Source organism: Chiloscyllium plagiosum, chromosome 40, assembly GCF_004010195.1.
Source record: "Chiloscyllium plagiosum isolate BGI_BamShark_2017 chromosome 40, ASM401019v2, whole genome shotgun sequence".
Lineage (NCBI taxonomy): Eukaryota > Metazoa > Chordata > Chondrichthyes > Orectolobiformes > Hemiscylliidae > Chiloscyllium > Chiloscyllium plagiosum.
The window spans coordinates 10,908,527-10,921,562 of NC_057749.1; positions in this window are offsets into that span (position 1 = coordinate 10,908,527).

Genomic DNA, 13,036 nt, shown 5'->3' on the forward strand with positions numbered 1-13,036 from the left:
GGCGCAAGTTTTGCACTTCTTGCGGTTGCAGGGGAAGGTGCCGGGAGTGGAGGTTGGGTTGGTGGGGGGTGTGGATCTGACTAGGGAGTTGCGGAGGGAGTGGTCTTTCCAGAACGCTGATAGGGGTGGGGAGGGAAATATATCCCTGGTAGTGGGGTCTGTTTGGTGGTGGCGGAAATGACGGAGGATGATACGATGTATCTGGTGGTTGGTGGGATGGAAGGTGAGGACCAGTGGGGTCCTCTGGTGGCGATTGGAGGGGCGGGGTTCAAGGGCGGAGGTGCGGGAAGTGGAGGAGATGCAGTGGAGACCATCGTCGACCACGTCGGAGGGGAAATTGCGGTCTTTGAAAAAGGAGGCCGTTTGGACTGTTCGGTAGTGGAATTGGTCCCCCTGGGAGCGGATGCGGCGGAGGCGAAAGAATTGGGAATATGGCCTGCTGCGCTTTTCCAGCACCACACTTTTCAACCCTCCTACTTCTACCCCATTCTATCCTGTTAGAATTTTTTTAGGTTTCTATGAGAACCCCGCCCCTTTCCCAAATATTCTTCTGAAATCCAGTCAATTTAATCCTAACTGATTCAACGTCTCCTCATGTGTCAGTCTTGCTATCCCAGGAATCAATCTGGTAAACCTTCATTGCACCAACTTTGTATCAAGAACATTCTTCCTCAGCTAAGGTTTCTAGTCCAATATGCCTCTTCCTCAGAAACATTAACTCTCTCAACAGGTGGCGCCAGACCTGTTGAGTTTCTCTAGCACTTCCTGTTTTGTGTCAGATTTCCTTATTTGTTGTATTTTGTTTTGGTCAGTAAAAGGATGAATCTGTTTCCAAGCTTTACACATTTTTATTACCATTTATTTGCAGGATAGGCATTACAAATGAGCACCTCCTAACTGCAGTCTGTGTCTATTTATATCTCTTTTGATCTAACTTACAGATGGTCAATATCAAGGAACTAAGTGCCCCAGTTGGGAGAGGCATCATGAATGAGAGATGACCTTATTAAAACTTACAAAAGTTTTAATGTGACAGACAGGATGCATAGAGTCGTAGCGTATGGAAACAGACCCTTCAGCCCAACTCATCTATGAACCAGTCCCATTTTCCTTTGTTTGACCCATATCCCTCCAAACCTGTACCTGTCCATACGCCTTTTAAATGTTGTAACCGTACTCACCTCTACCATTTCTTTTGGCAGCTCATTCCATACACGCACCACCCTCTGCATGAAAAGGTTGCCCCTTAGGTTCCTTTTAAATGTTGCCCCTCTCACCTTAAACCTATGCCCTCTAGATTTGGACTCCCTACCCCAGGAAAAGACCTTGGCTATGCACCCTATCCATGCCCCTCATTATTATATAAACCTCTACAAAGTCACCCCTCAGCCTCCGACGTTCCAGGGTAAATAGCACCAGCCTATTCAGCCTCTCATTATACATTAAACCTCCAACCCCGGTGACACCCTTGCAAATCTTTTCCGTATCCTTTCAAGTTTAACAAAATCTTTCCAATAGCAAGGAGACCAGAATATGTGGAGAAAGGAATCAAGGATAGAGATGGTTCGATTAAATGATGTAGATGGCTGGTGACTCAAGTGGAGCATAAACACTGACTGTATTAATTGAATCAAATGGCGTGATTCTGTGTTATGAGCCAAGCAATTTATTTATAAAATGCCATGTACAATCTCAGGATATTTTAGTGCACTTCACAGCTATTGGGGTATTTCTGAAGTGTAGTCTGTTGTAATGTAGGGAACATGGTTTCCAAATACTCATATGACCAGGGAAATAAGAAGATCCATGTGGTTTTTTCCCATTTTACATAAGCCATCTTGCAATACTTACTTCAGTGTCAATTCAGTGCCAAATTAGAAGCAGATTTGCCAAAGCAAAGAATTGCAGATGCTAGAAATCTGAAATGAAAACAATTTTAAAAGTTGGTAACACTCAGCAGCTCAGGCTATGGAGACAAACAGAGGTAACATTTCTAGTCCAATATGCTATGGACCAGACCAAACCCCCTCAAAATATATTCAGAAGATAGCCTAGTCATAACTTGCTCTTATTTTAAAGGTAAGTGTAAGGGGTTGCATTCCAGGTCAAACTGCCAGATTTGAAGCAAAACACATTTCATTCATACACCATAGTTAAAAAACAAAAGAAAGAAGTTGAAATAATAACTCTATTAGAAAACTTAACAGAATAATAGATTATTAACTAATGCCAATTAACTGTTCCAATATAGTAACATCCCATAAACGCAGTCTTGGCAAAGGCAAATTCAATAAAATAGATTTTCTCAAATGCAATTCTCCAGTCCAGGAGGGAAAAACATCAAGAGAAATTCCGAAAGAGTCAGTAGCAGGGAAAGATGTACTGCAGCTTCCAAACCCAGCTTGAAGACCCAGCAACAACTGCTTTTGAAAACTAAAACTAAAATCCTGGTTCTGTAGGAGCTCACCCCTCCTATTCAGGCTGCTTCTCTTGTTCCAACTTTTAAAAAAAACCCAAGGCCTTGCAAGCTGTTTACTTTATGGGCTTTTGTAAGACAGCTCTTCACCTCTGCCTTAAAGCCTCTCTTCAGAACAAAAACCAGGATAAAGCACACCTCTTAAAGTCATAGTATTGTCACTAGTACAAATCACTTCGGAACAGTTCAGAAGAATTCAAACAGATGGCTTCCTATGGGAAAACCAAGAGACAACACATTGATAGAATTCCAGAGGCCCAACCAGACAATAGAGGAAATGAAAGTGCCTTGAAACCTAGTCAAGATAATTGGTTTGCAAGGTCACCACATGTAGGAATATGGTGGCTTGGTGATAATATCAGTGGAGTAGTAATCTAGACTTCCAGGCTAATGTGTCGAAATCATGGGTTTAAATCTCTTAACAACCTGTGGAACTAATTTAGTTAACAAAATCCTGATCACGTTAAACACCACCATGAAACTAACATTTGATCATTGCAGAAACCCATCTGATTCACTAATGTACTTTGAGGATGGAAATCCACTGTCCTTACCCTGTCTGGCCTACATGTGATTCCAGACCCACAGCCAATACAGTTTATCTGAAAGGCTGAGAAAGACATTCAATTTGAGGGCAAATAGCAACAGGCTAGCAAATAGTGTCCTTGCCAGAGATGTCCACATTCTGTGGAATGAGTAAAGAAAGGAAAATGTCTTTGCCAGGAACTAAGGACCATTCCTTTGAGCGATCCTTGCCAAAGGGTGAATGAACAGAGATTGTCAATGTGTAGATGTTGCAAGCATGACCACTGACAGAGATTATGTGGAGATTCTGTTTGGCCGTGAGTGTAATTATTGTTTTGTTGCACTTTGATCCTACTGCTCAGACATAATCTGTGTCAAGTCTTAAATCTTAAAAAAAACCTTGCATTTATTTGTAGCATCCTTTTTTACAGCTGACATAGTAATTGTCTCTGTTGGCATGTCGGAAATGCAGCTGTCAATTGTGCACAGCAAGCTCTCACACACAGCAATGTGATAACAACTAAATTATTCCAATTTTCTGATGTCAGCCGCATGACAAATAAGGGTGAGGAGGGTTGAAAAGTGTGGTGCTGGAAAAGTACAGCAAGTCAGGCAGATTTTAAAAAAAATGAGGGGCAATTTTTTTACACAGAGGATGGTGCATGTGCGGAAGGAACATCCTGAGGAAATGGTGGACAATGTTTAAAAGACATTTGGATAAGTGCATGAATAGGAGAGTCAACGTTTCGGGCATAAGCCCTTCATCAGGAATATTAGTGAGGACCAAGGTTCCCCATAAACTGCAAGTCTTTGGGAAGCTCTGTGCGTGTCATGTAAATCAATAGCTCCAGAAGGCACTCCCATTTACTGCCGAATGAGGTCCATGCAGTGGCAGGAAACTTTAGAGGGAACGTTGGTCAGGACACCCAGGGATAACTCTCCTGTTTCTTTTGAAATAGAGCCCGAGGATCTGTCTATCCATCTGAGAAGAAAGATGGCTTCATCCAGATGACTAACACCGCTGGCACTGTGGTGCTGTCTTGGTACTGCATCTGGGCATCAGCCTTGATTTTGGGGCTTAAACCCTGGAGAGTGACTTATCATAGAATCCCTGCAGTGTGGAAGCAGGCCATTTGGCCCATCAGGTCCACACCGACCATCCAACAATCATCCCTACACCCCCACCCTTTCCCATAGCTAATCCACCCAGCCTGTCCATCTTTGGATATTATGGGCAATTTGGCATGGTCAACCCACTTAACGTGCTCAACTCTTGAATCCACAACTTTCCTGACTCAAAGGCAAGAGCCACCTGCTGTCATTTGGACTGAATATTACCACGGTCACCAATCATTTCAAATCTCAACAGTGAAGCAGTTAAAGGGTCAATTCATGTCAACTGCTCTGAATTCCAACAGACTCCAAGAATTGAAAGTGTTGGACACTACAGCGTCAGTATAACTGAGCCAATTGACTGATTGTCACAAAGCTTATCTCTGCCACTGAACAGCATTTCAAACACATAAAACCATTCATTAATGCGAGTTTTGCATTTGGCTGCAATGCCAGGGGGACAATGTGAAAACACCCTCACGGCAATAATCCTCCACATTAAATATCATTAAATTAAAATATAGTGCTTAAAACAATACAATCCCCCTGCCTGCCAATGTCTTAGGTTCAAACCCTCATTAATGCTAAATTAGCTAGTCTTACCTCGGGCAATAGTTAGGAAGTCACTAGAGCCTTTAGTGTCCTAGAATAATGAGAGGAGGTAGTAAGTCAGTCAATATTGTTGCTTCTGGCAGTTTTTTAGTGGACACTGCAGCAAAAGCACACATGTAGACACAGTCTTATTCAGCTGTGATAGATCCCATGGTTGAATACCCTACTGATCCTCTTACATTGGTATATGTGATAAGAGGTTGAATGTCAGTGAGGTCACATTTACAGATCTGAGGTGGAGATGAGGAAAGTTTGCCAAGGGACTGGGCATCACTGGGAAGGAAGCATTACAAATAAAAAATTCTTTAAGAAAAGGAAAAAAAGGAGGATCTCAAGACTAGGAGGCACATTGTTAACATGAGGGGAGAAATATTTTAAAACGATATGAGGAGCAACTTTTTTTTACACAGAGGATGGTGCATGTGTAGAAAGAACATCCAGAGGAAATGGTGGGTGTGGATACAGTTACAATGTTTAAAAAACATTTGGATAAGTACATGAATAGGAAAGGTTTGGAGGGATATGGGCCAGGAGCAGGCAGGCAGGACTGTTTGGACCAAAGGGTCTGTTTCCATGTTGTATGACTCTATGACAACTTACCTTTGATTAAAAAAAGAACAACTTTCATTTACAAAAGCATCATTCACAACCTCAGGGCTTCCAAAATGACTTTTGATTTGTTGTAATGTAGGAATTTTCACTCCATTTACCCACAGCAAGCTCCTACAAACTGCAGTAAGATGTCGGCCAGATATTTTGTATCAGTGATGTTGGTTGAAGGATAATTAGTTGTTAGGACAGTAGGGTGAACTCACCTGCTATTTGTCAAGATAGTGCTGGGATCATTTACCTCCAACTAATAATAGAGGCAGGGCTTTATTTTCTCACCATTTCTGAATGATCTTGGTTTGTGCACCTCCTATGCAGCCGTAATCTTGAATTCCTGGCTTTGTCTAAGCACCCTATGATCTCTAAATCTTTGTTTGCTATGATTTGCCTGTACAGCTCACAAAACAAAGTTTTTTTACTGTGCTTAGGTACATGTGACGACAATAAATCAAATCAAATCAAATCAAATATGGTATCTCTGAGACAGCAGCACTCCTCAGAACTGCACTGGTGTGTCAGCCTGAATAATAAGCTCTAATCTCTGGAATAGGATTGAATTTTGAGGTGCAGAGTTTGCAGGGGCAGTAAATGATTAGGAAGACAAATGGAATGCTAATGCTTATTGAAATGAGAGTAGCACATAAAAGTAGATGGGCTTTGCTCTGTTGGTACAGGACACTGGCAGACCACATCCAGAGTACTGTGCACAGTTTTGGTCTCCTTGCTTAAGAAATGACGTCATTGGATTAGAAGTAGTTTCGAGAATGTTTACTCAGCTGGTACCTGGAATTGGGGTGAGGGGCATCACTATCTCATGAGTAAGGTCGGACAAGTTGTTATGGACCAGACCAGACCCCCTAAAAATATTGTAAAAGGGTGGCCTAGACCCTAACTTTTTTCTTATTTCAAAGGTAAATATAAAGTGCTGTGTTCCAGATGCAATGTGACTGGTCAAACTACTCAATGTTAAACACAGCAGAACTTATTCAAACACATAGAGAGAGGCTGAATATGCTGGAGCTGTTCTTCCTGGACCATTGGAGACTGAGGGCTAACCTTATAGAGGTTTATAAAATCATGCGGGATATGGATAGGATAAACAGACAAGGTCTTTTCCCCAAGGTAGGGGAGTCCAAAAGTAGAGGGCATAGGTGTAGAGTGAGAGGGGAAAGATATAAAAGGGACCTAAGGGGCAACCTTTTCACGCAGAGGGTGTTGGTGTATGGAATGAACTGCCAGAGGAAGTGGTAGAGGCTGGTACAATTACAGCATTTAAAAGACATCTGGATGGGTATATGAATAGGAAGGGTTTAGAGGGATATGGGCCAAATGCTGGCAAATGGGACAAGATTAGGTTAGGATATCTGATCAACATGGACAATTTGGACCGAAGGGTCTGTTTCCGTGCTGTACATCTCTATGGCTCTAATTAAGATATAGCAAAAGAAAGAAGAATTTAGAATAACTTAACTCTATTGGAAAACTCAACAGATGTAGTAACTAATACTAATTAAATGCTTCAATGCAGTAACATCCCAAACACAACCCCTGGGAAAAAGGCATATGCAAAAATCAGATTTTCTCACATGCAACACCAGCAGTAGGAAGAGAAACCCCAGCTTTTAGTTGTATCCAAGTGAGGGGAAAGAATAGCTTCTACTTCCTCCAGGCTGCAGCAGCTTCTGCTGAATCTAAAAGCTAAACACAACCCAGAAATCCTGGTCTGTGAGAGCTGGCCACACCTATCCAGGCTGCTTCTATTATTCCAACCTTAAGAAAAACTTCCAAGGCCTCACAAAAGTCACTACAGACTGCTCGGCACTTCTCATTCAATCTCTCGCTCTTAAAGGAAACCAGGACAAAATGCATTTCCTAAAGCCACAGCATTGTCACAGTGTCCACTGAAATTTAGAAGCATAAGAGGTGACCATATTGAAACATAAACGATCCTGAGAGGACTTGGCTGTTAAGAGGATATCTCCCCTTGTTGAAAAGACAAGTGGACAGAGTTTACAAATAGGAATTAGATGGGAATTAGAATTATTTTTCCCAAGGTGTCAATCTTTGGGACTCTCTTCCCCAGAAAGCAGTGGGAGGCTGGGTCATTGAATGGTTTTGAAGTGGAGGCAGACTAGTGATTAGCTCATTTGGCTGGTTTGCTTATGCAGAGTGATGCCAATAGCGTGGGTTCAATTCCTGCACGGGCTGAGATTACCATGAGGAACTGTCAGTCTCAACCTCTCCCCTCGCCTGAGGCCTGATGACCCTCAGGTTAAACTCAGGGCAGCCCTATAATCTGGTAGGACCATGGTGAGAAACAAACACTTAATCCTGATGAAAGATGTGAGTCGTATGGAGGGAAACCAGGCCACAATCAGATCAGCGATGATCTTGTTGGATGGATGAGTAGGCTCAAGGGGCTGAATGGCCTCCTCCTGCTCACAGTTTTCAACTCACAATCATCTGACTAGGAGCAAGAGTGCTACTCAACCAGCCAGAAATACCTTGAGATGGAGTCAGATCTCTCCCAGAGGGTGACCACCAGTGGTCAGGCAGCTTCTGATCCAATCGACCTTCCAAATTTCAAATCCAATATCGATCTTGCTTTTTGTGCACCTCCTTTGTGGCTGTAACTTTGTATTTCTCGCTCTGTTTGATCATCTTTGTATGGTATGATCTGCCTGTACTGCATACAAAATAAAACTTTTCACTGTACCCAGGTCCATGTGACAATAATAAATCAAATCAAATCGATCCACGCTGGGAGTCAGGTTTCTGAAGGGCTGCTGTTCCACTCTCAGTCACCGCTTTATTCGGGGACTCTGACAAAACTGGCCCACAGCAGTGGAATCCAACAACTGGAGCCCATCAGAGAGCAGGTAGCAAACTGACACTGACTCAGTTGTCATAATCGCAACTTCCCGGCAATAATCAACCACAAGGGTAACGTGAATCGACTCTGTTGTGACAGCTCAAAGTGCAAAGAGCAATTGATTAAATTGTATACAAACATAGCTGCTGTGCTGCAGGCTGAAACTGGATAGACATTTCCTTTTGTTTTGAAAACTGCCCCAGCTCCTTCAGTTCAGTTCGTGTCAGTGTCATCAGGAATCACCCTTTCATTTTAATGCCAAGTCTGAATTCTGCTGATGGCTTGTTAGATTCAGAAGAAATCTGCATGGGATAAAGCTCCTGGGGCTTTCGTGCAAACCTTTCGTGTCAAGTCGTGGAGCTTGATCTGTGTCTCTGCAATGTTTGTGATACAGATGCTGTGTACTCGAAGAATGTCAGATAACTTTATGAGAACAAATAGCATCGAACTTATTGCTTTCAACATCATAGCTCAAAACTCTCTTCCAGTTCCTTCAAGCATAGACATGTTGTCCAACGATATGCTCTCCACTTCCCAATCCTCTGGACCCTGCTCCCCAAGCAGATCCTGCTCTCCAAGAATATAAGCAATAGGAGCACGAATAGGCCATTCAGCCCATTGAGTCTGCTCCACCCTGTTATACAATCATGGCTGATCTTCTACTTTAACTCCATTTTCCCGCATGCTCTCCATTCCCCAGCAGACTAAAAATCTCCCTGTTCCCGCCTCAAACATATTCAACAATGACTACAATGAGAATACAATGGGGCGGCATAGTGCCAGAGACCCAGGTTTGATTCCAGCCTTGGGTGACTGTGTGGAGTTTGCACATTCTCCCCCTGTCTGCGTGGGTTTTCTCCCATAGTCCAAAGATGTGTAGGTTAGGTGAATTGGCCATGCTAAATTGCCCATAGTGTTAGGTGCATTAGTCAGAGGGTCTGGGTGGGTTACTCTTCGGAGGGTCGGTGTGGACTTGTTGGGCCAAAGGGCCTGTTTTCACACAGTGGAAATCTAATTCCAAAGATTCACAACTCTCTGCGTAAATAACTTTATCTAAGTCTTGTTCCTCAATGGTTAGCCCTTTATTCTGAGACTGTGCCCAGTGATCTAGATTGCCCGACCAGCAGGATCAATCTTTCAGTCCCTTCAGCATCCTGTAGGTTCTGCAGTAATAACCTCTTGTTAGTCTAGAGCCAAGACAAAATTCAAACACGATATTTTCCTTTCAGACCCTGCTCTCTTTCAAGGCTCTATTCCCCCACCCAGAATCCCCAATCACACTCTTCACCCAGACCCATTTCACTCAACATCCGGATCCCCCCAACCTTCACTCAGAAATACACCCCCTCCACTCTTCTTCCAGACCCCACCCCCCAATTATTCATGAAGAAACATCTCGATCTTCACCAAGACCCCTCCTCTCCTCACATGGACCAGCCCTCCAGATTATCACCCAGAAACACTCACTCAATATTCACCTAGTACCCCCCAATCTTCACCCAGGAACACTTCCGCCCTTCACATATCTTCACCTAGATACCCTCCAACCTTCACCTAGACCCCCTGCTCCTCACTTCTGCAGACTGCTCCACTCACACTTCACCCACACACACCCTGGCTCCTCACTCAGACACCCACCCTTGCCCCAAAGCACTGCACATTTTTACCTCTTTCATTATTCATCCCTTTTTTCAGTTCCCGCTAAATTTACTTCCACTTACCTGTGAGACAGCGCATTCCAGATCTCAACCTCTGGTGAAATTAATTTTCATTTCCCTCGGTGTGCCTTGAGCTTGGGTTCCTCTGATTACCACATGTGCTGGCAGTGGAAGCAGTTACTCCTCTGTCCCTCAGAGCTCCAGCTATTCTGTTTATGACTCAGCTCCATGGAAAAGAACTGATCTTTGTAGTCATAACACTAAATCAAATTCTGCCAATAATGTGGCTATTAGAATCGATATTAACAAGGTGATGAATTTTAAAACACACTTCACTATGAAATACAATACACAAAAGTGCAAATGTCCCAATTACATGCTAATTATTTTCTGTATATTTTGTGTATGTGTATATATTCTATATATGCTTGCATATATATTTATCTATAATATATCTGGATATTTTTCATTGCCTGTTGTCTTTTGCAACTTCCAAATACATAGACTGCAAGATTTGTCATGACAAAATTACATAATCTGCAACTAAGATTTAAATTAATGGAAGGTGTTTTCTTTTTGTTTTGTTTTACGGGAGAAATTAAGAGTCAATCATGTTGCTTTGGTCTGGAGTTACGTGTAGGCCAGACCAGGTAAGGACAGTGGATTTCCTTTCCTGAAGCAGATGAGATAGGTTTTCACAATTGTTGATATTCACAATTACAATCAGTAATTTTCACTTTGATTTAAGAAATTGAATTTATTAATTTAACACCCACCACGACTTGAACCCGTGATCTTCTAAGTGTTAACATATGCATCTTAATGACTGGTCTAGCTGAATGAATGAATGAATGATGATTTATTGTCACAATGAACAACACGTAAAATGCAGTGAAAAGCTTCAACTGTTGCCACAATCTGGTGTCTTTTGAATATTTAAAGAATAAAAAGATAAAGCTGAAAGAGTCTATCGTCATTCTGTCACCTTCACCATGGGTCCCATGCCCTGAGCTGGCCAACCAGCAACACCTGTGCTACCGCCCACCCTCCGTCACCTACACCAGACCTACCAGCGTCAGAGTCGCTATTCTTCAGGCACCATCTCTTCATCACTGGGCCCACACTCGCCTCAGTGACTAGGAGTCCCTGGTTCCACGACCACTGCTGCCTCACTGATAACCAAGAGTCCCTGGCTCCAGGCCTACCACGGCCAGGAGTCCCTGGCTCCGAGATGACCACAACCAGGAGACCCTGGCTCCGGGCCGACCACAACCAGGAGTCCCTGGCTCCGGGCCTACCACAATCAGAGGTCCCTGGCTCCGGGCCTACCACAACCAGGAGTCCCTGGCTCTGACCCTACCACAACCAGAGGTCCCTGGCTCCAGGCCGACCACAACCAGAGGTCCCTGGCTCCGGGCTGACCACAACCAGGAGTCCCTGGCTCCGGGCCTACCACAACCAGGAGTCCATGGCTCCGGGCCTACCACAACCAGAGGTCCCTGGCTCCGGGCCTACCACAACCAGAGGTCCCTGGCTCCGGGCCTACCACAACCAGATATTCCTGGCTCTGGGCCTACCACAACCAGGAGTCCTCAGCTCTGCTGCCAGGCTATGCCCCAGCCAAGAGTACAACTCCAGCCGCTCTCATTCGCGATGTTGCCTTCTCCATCCCCAAGGACAGGAAGTGGATGAAGGAAAAGAAAGACAGAAAGGATAATTGAAAGAAGGGAGGAAGCAGCTGTTCGAGGCAGACAGGCCCAGGAGCCCAGATATTGCCTACATTGTTAGCACCACCACTGTGCTACCATCTTCCCTACAAACAGGTTCACCCACTGCAATGTTATCCAGCTGAGAAGAAATTTAGGAGACAGTGAGGACTGCAGATGCTGGAGAGTCAGAGTCGAAAAGTGTGGGGCTGGAAAAGCACAGCAGGTCAGGGAGCATCCAAGGAGCCGGAGAGTCAACATTTCGGGCATTCATCCTTCATCAGAAGAAACATATTCAGCCCATCCTGATTCTACCAGCTCTTTGAAAGGACTATCAATTAATCTCACCACCCAAAGTCCCCGCACTCCCTTTGCTCCTTAACCCTGCATGTTTCTCGCTCTGTTCAAGTCCTATGTAAAACACCGAGTTTCTCTTTTCTCAGTGTTGTCTCCTGCAAAATGCGTGAGTTGGGTTTTGAGACGTTAATTGTTTTTCTCTTCTCTCCCTCCGCTGCATAATTTTGACCTCAGCTGTGGCTTTCCTTGATTGCCGACCGTCCAATTAAAGCAGATCCATCAGGTAGGATTGACAAGGCCAGCTTGTTGTCTCAGTGAAGCTGCATTTTGTCACGAATCCCATTTGCTGTCTGTTTAAACTGTAATCAGTCTCATTCCCATAGCTGCTTCACAGCTTCTCTCAGAAAATTGAAATATTTTATAGTAAAAGGCTTTGTCTGTATTTTGAAAAAACAATCTACCAACATTTGATTGCTACACAGGACATAAACTACCTCCAGCCAGAAATGCAATCCTAGTTTGTGTACAAAATGAAATTCAATATCAAAACAAAAATGTTCATGAATTTGTTTGGATATTGAATGCAACACAATTGATCTGCACATTCCGTACTCTGAGCACGCATAGCTTGCATATTACAATGAAGGGCAAATCAATTCTCAACCTCACTTTATAAAGGCAGTTGTTTTTCTTAACATTGTCCAGTTGGTAACTGATGTCGCATTTAAATGCCACATTTAGTTTTAAAAAAGTAAAGGGGTGAGTGACAGTGGGAGTTCACCTGTTATCATTATTGTGAAGTATAAACAGAAATTGCTGGAGAAACTCAGCAGGTCTGGTAGTATCTTTGAAGAGAGAAACAGAATTAACGTTTCGAGCCCGGTCACCCTTCAGATATCTGCAGTTCTTTGTTTTATTACAATTGCTGTGAGTTTGATCACAGCTGACTGGACAGTGAAATTCCTGGATACCAAGCAGACTAGAATGAAACAGGGACAAACAGAAACTCTACTCCATAGAACAACAAAGCAAATGCTTTAAATCTTTAACAGCGGGCCCCTTTGGCAGTACCTCTTCAGCACTGAGAGAACATGCCTTTGAATCAGCAAATAAATCACAGCTTGAAAAGGCACAGGAGGCCTGTAAACAGTCAAATTTTATATTAACG